Genomic DNA, 6,378 nt, shown 5'->3' on the forward strand with positions numbered 1-6,378 from the left:
CAGAATTGTACATTGTACAAATATATGAAATACCAGTTTCTTTACATGGTACCAGAGCCTCCCTTTTTTCCTTCACCATAAACATCAATGGCACCAGACAACGATGCCAAACCAGTTGACAGAGAGAAGTCCTCATCCACAACCGATAGAGATGCATATGACTCTACCGATCCCTACTGCATACACCACTCAGATCATCCTGGCATGGTATTGGCTTCCATGCCACTGACCGGTGATAACTACAGCACTTGGAGTCGTAAAGTACGAATTTCCTTGAGTGCGAAAAACAAAACAGGCTTTATTGATGGGTCCATTGTGAAGCCATCCCTCACAAAAAAACCTACAGAGTATCAACGATGGCAGAGGTGTAACGACATGATCTTGTCGTGGATTCTCAATTCTTTGGATCCTGACCTTTCTAATAGTGTTATTTTATGCTGAGACAGCTCATGAAGTCTGGATTGATTTAAAAGAACGATTTTCACAGAGCAACGCTCCTAGGATTTTTCAGATTCAACGCAGCATAGCGACACATACGCAAGATCAGATGCCTCTGGCAACATATTATTCAAAACTAAAGAGCTATTGGGACGAACTCGGTTCCTACAATGATACAGAAGTTTGCTCCTGTGGAGCAAAGAAGTCGTTGGCCGAGCGCGAGGAACAACAACGCTTGATGCAATTTTTGATGGGACTAAATGAATCCTATGCAGCGATCCGAGGGCAGATTCTCCTTATGGAGCCCTTGCCATCAGTTCGAAGGGCATATTCCCTACTTTCACAGGAAGAGAAACAACGAGAAATCATTACTACCCATGCAAATACAGAAAGCATGGCCATGTTAAGTATCCACAATAAGAAAGGGGGTTCTTCTAAACCCGCTTATCAATTCCGCTCACAACAAGGATATCATTCACAACAAGGACAGAACTCACAACTTCGTTCCTCTTTTCGAGGGAGCCAAAAAGAGACTCGACGTTGCACTCACTGCAATGGAGATACTCACACCGTTGATACTTGCTATTATCTCAAAGGGTTCCCTCCAGGACATAAGTGGCACAACAAAGAAGTCTTTTTGCCTGATAGAGGAAGCAGTTCACACCAAGGAAACCAAAGGAAGTCACATGCTGCCAATAATGTCCAAAACTCAGATTCACAAGTTCATCATCTCCAGTCCATCGCGCCCCACCTTACACTAGACCAATGCCAACAAATTATGGGCGCTGTAGGTAAAGAAGATGTTTCACAAACCCAAGTAAATTTTGCAGGTCTGTCTTCTCCTTCTTGTCTATTTTCTCAAAAGCAATCCAATTTATCGCATGCTTGGGTAATTGACAGTGGCGCTACCGACCATATCACTAATTCACAAGACTTTCTAACTGACACGTCTCCGTCCTCCATGTCCCCAGTAGGATTGCCCACAGGGGCTAAGGCACCCATAAAATCCACTGGCAAAATCACTTTTGATGGAAATTTGTGTCTAACTGATGTTCTTTGTGTTCCATCCTTTAATGTTAATTTGATGTCAGTTCCCAAACTCACAGAGTCACTTAATTGTTGTGTTGTGTTCTTTCCCAATTTTTGTTATATACAGGACTTGGTTACGAAGAAGATGATTGGATTGGGTAGGCGGCATGGCAACCTATACTATTTTGATTCAAACTATATTTCTCAGAAGCCACCATCCTCCTCACACCATGTGTTATCTCGACAAAATCTTTGGCACCTGCGGTTAGGACATCCATCAGATGCCCGTCTTCGTATCTTGGCTCAACATGAATCTGATATTTTTTTTTCCCAGCACTCCTGTGATTTTTGCCCATTGGCTAAACAAACTAGACTTCCATTTACTTTAAGTTCCATTTCAAGTATTGCTTCTTTTGATTTAATTCATTGTGACATCTGGGGTCCACATAAAATTCCTTCTCATTCTGGGGCAAGATATTTTTTGACTATTGTTGACGATTATACAAGGTGCACATGGGTTTATTTAATGCAACATAAATCTGATACTCAAGGTCTTCTTAAATCCTTCTTTGCCTTTGTTTCTACTCAATTTAACAAAACAATAAAAGCTATTCGTGTAGATAATGGTGGTGAGTTTTCTTCTCTAAAAACGTTTTTTGCAGATCTTGGTGTCGTTTACCAACATTCCTGCGTCTCAACACCTCAACAAAATGGGGTTGTGGAACGTAAACACCGACACCTTTTAGAGATGGCTCGAGCCTTGCGATTCCATGCACATCTCCCTCTTAATTTCTGGGGAGAATGCGTACTCACTGCTGCATATCTGATTAATCGTCTCCCCACTCCACTTTTAACTGGTAAAACTCCCTATGAGCTTTTATTTAACCATCCACCCATTTATAAACATCTTCGCATTTTTGGTTGTCTTTGTTATGCAACTAATTTACACCCTTCTCATAAATTTGATAAACGGGCACGTAAATGTATTTTCGTGGGTTATCCTTTTGGTCAAAAGGCTTATCGTGTTTATGACTTAGAGACCAAAAAAAATTTCAGTAGCCGAGATGTTATTTTTCATGAAAATGTCTTTCCTTTTGCTAATCAACATGATGTACCTACAATCCCTGTCTTGCCTTTAACCCCCAATGATTATGATTATGAGCCTGTCCACATATCAGACCCACTACCCACTTCATCTTCCAAGCCAAATCCACCAACCACTCTAGATATGCATCCACCTAGCCCAAACACACACTCTGGCACACCTACACCACCTCTTCCAAATACACAACCACCTAGTCCACGCACACAATCTAGTCCAAATACACACACCCAATTTAGCCCCAACACGCAATCTAATATATCCCCTCAACCTAGTCCACCACTAAGTCCATCACATGATAGACAACCACCACCACCACTTTGACATTCTGAACGCCTAAAACAACCTTCAGTGCTCCTACGTGACTACCACTGTTACACCGCCATGTCTCCCTACTTTGATTCGTCATCTTCTTCAAATACAAAAGGTAAGGGCACCCGATACCCTATTTCCCAATTTCTTAATTATCATAATTTGTCATCCACTCACAAATCTTTTGTAGCTTCCATCTCTCGAGTTGTTGAGCCAACTACTTTTGCCCAAGCTTCGACTGACCCTCTTTGGCAAGAAGCCATGGACAAGGAAATTCAAGCTCTTGAGCAAAATAATACTTGGTCCATAACACCTTACCTGCAGGAAAACACCCAATTGGCTGCAAATGGGTGTACAAAGTCAAATATAATCCTGACGGTTCCGTCGAGCGCTACAAAGCTCGTCTAGTGGCCAAGGGATATACCCAACAGGAAGGCTTGGACTACACGAAGACATTCTCTCCCACAGCTAAATTGGTGACTTTCCGATGCTTGCTTGCTCTTGCCGCTGTACGCAATTGGCCCCTCCACCAATTAGACGTCCAAAATGCTTTTCTTCATGGAGATTTAGACGAAGAAGTCTACATGCTTCCTCCACCCGGCCTTCGCCGACAGGGGGAGCACTTGGTTTGTCGGCTACACAAATCATTATACGGGTTGAAGCAAGCATCACGAAATTGGTTTGCCAAGTTCACCAATGCCCTTCAAGATGCCGGATTTGTCCAATCCCTGGCAGATTATTCACTTTTCACAAGGTATCACGATAATTCATTTACCATTATATTAATTTATGTAGATGATATTGTCATTACAGGGAATGATCCTAAGGCCATTCAGTCTCTTAAGGATTTCCTCCATGCTCGCTTCCGCATAAAAGACCTTGGAAATCTTAAATATTTTTTGGGAATTGAAGTAGCAAGATCAAAGAAGGGAATTTTCATCTCTCAACGCAAGTACTTTTGGGTGCTCGCCCTTATTCCTTTCCCATGGAGCAGACGCTTAGACTCAACCCTACTGGTGGCAAACCACTACAAGATCCTACCAGATACAGGCGATTAGTAGGTCGCCTCATTTATCTCACAGTAATGAGGCCAGATCTCTCATTTGCTGTCCATGTGCTTAGCCGTTTCATGCATGAGCCGCACCAACCTCATCTAGATGCAGCTCTTCGTGTACTACGTTATTTGAAAGGCTCTCCAGGACAAGGCATTTTATTTCCTACGACAAACAACCTAAAGTTAAAGGCATTTTGTGACTCAGATTGGGCAAGTTGTCCAACTACCAGGAGATCTGTCACAGGTTATTGTACTTTCCTTGGTGATTCTTTGATTTCTTGGAAAACCAAAAAACAAAATACTGTGGCACGTTCCTCTACAGAAGCAGAATACCGAGCTATGGCAGATGCATGTTGTGAGCTCACATGGTTACGTTACATCCTCAAAGACTTGGGCATTCAACATTCAGAACCAGCAGTATTGCATTGTGATAATCAATCAGCCCTTTATATTACAAAGAATCCAGTATTTCACGAGCGAACGAAGCATATTGATCTTGATTGTCACTTGGTGAGACAAAACATTCAATCAGGCTTGGTGTCTACTGCTTACACGCCAACAAAGATGCAGATTGCTGATATATTTACTAAACCCTTGGGCAAGGTTCCTTTTGGCTCATTATTAGGCAAGTTGGGAGTATACAACATACACTCTCCAACTTGAAGGGGCGTATTGAAATAAGAAGTCAATGTGAATATTTCTTTCCTAGTATAAAAGATTGACAGCTACAATTTAGCATTCCTATTTTGGTTAACCACTGATTCGTAGGATCTAGATACAAGGAGAATTGTAAGTTCATCTCCTATATATGTTGTTGTACATTCAGAATTGTACATTGTACAAATATATGAAATACCAGTTTCTTTACAATGTTGTATGTTTTTTTTTGTTTTCAAGCCATTTAATGATTTATTTTATTTTTGAATAGTTACACCATTCAATGGTGATTATTTAGATAATTTACAATGAGAGAAAGTAATAATCATTTACAATTAAATATATATATAGCTTCCTAATTTTTAATTAATTATAAGTAATTAAGTAATATCTTAGCCTCTTTGAATTACTTTAATTAATAATTATATTTTAATTATTATTTAATATAGAAAAATTAAAGAAAAAGTTCACAAAATAATTAATTTTTATTTAAAAAGTCTTTTGTGAAATCATTTGGGAGCCTTTATTTTACATGTTTTTGGGGAAGCAAATATAGTAGCACATCGTTTAGCACATGACTTATTGGTAACAAATTTTATTTTTATTCACCCTATAGTAGAGGTATATTACATACTCTTGTAGATATATTATCATATGGTGTAGGATATTGTTCTATTGCCTATTGCATAGGTATAGGTATATATATATATATATATATGTATTTTTCATATTTTCGACAACATATAATAGTATTTTATGTACCATATTTTTTAATAGGTAGCATACAATTTTTATTTGTCTATTTTTGTATCTAAATTATAGATGGTCTTCTTATTTATATTCCTAGCTTATAGGTAGTCTTTTAATTTATGTTCCTGACTTATAGCTAACACGATTTATCACTAAGTTTTTTCCATTGCTAATAATAACACTCCTTACCTGTATGTTATGTACATAATTTCATATGGGTGCTTGCCTGAATAACTGGTATAATATGTGAATTTTTACTGTCATGAATTAAATTAAATTTTATCCATGTATTAGGTAAATATTACCAAGGAAAGAATTGAAAATTTAAATTATGAAATTCAATTACGACGAAATAATGCATTAAATTTAGATTTTCAATGTGTTTTCTTTATTTACCCCAATGGATAAATCAGCACAACAAAAAAGTAATAAAAGTCAAAGGACTTACATCTAAAACCAAAATCGCGCGGACTAAACTCAATGACATCTAATCATTTTGGACCTAGATCTAAGAACCTCTTATATTTTCTGCTCAAAGGTTCTTAAAGGGAGCTTCAAACATTGATCAACACTATACTCAACACAATTTAAGAAAAATATACTTTGGAGTGATTGTCTTGCATTTCCTATTGGAAATGGCAAGATGGTACCTGTACTAGTTTTAGAGCTATAGCCGTGCGGCTATACTCCTTGAATATATTTGAATATTCTAAAGGTATAGCCGGACGGCTATACTCTTTAATATAGCCAGGGTTTAACTCTGATAATCCTTTTCCATGTAAACAAACAAAAAAATTGCAAAATCAGAAACATACGTAAATTGGACGCCATGGTAGCCACGGATAGAGGACTCGAACTCGTCTGTACGAACGTCTAGGGCACAAAGCAAGCCTGAAGGAAGTTGAGGTTCCACCCCAAAACCAATTGGCAATGGGGGGAGTAGCCCAACTCCTTATAAACCCAGGCTAGGTCCCTTAACATTTCAATGTGGGACAAACACTCTCAACACGCCCCCGCACGTGTGGCGAACTTTCAA

General features: G+C 38.8%; 1 pseudogene; it reads left to right on the forward strand.

Annotated features, from left to right (window-relative positions):
* On the forward strand, positions 88-4,598 carry LOC109950610 (annotated as a pseudogene).

Source organism: Prunus persica, chromosome G8, assembly GCF_000346465.2.
Source record: "Prunus persica cultivar Lovell chromosome G8, Prunus_persica_NCBIv2, whole genome shotgun sequence".
Taxonomy (NCBI): Eukaryota; Viridiplantae; Streptophyta; class Magnoliopsida; order Rosales; family Rosaceae; genus Prunus; species Prunus persica.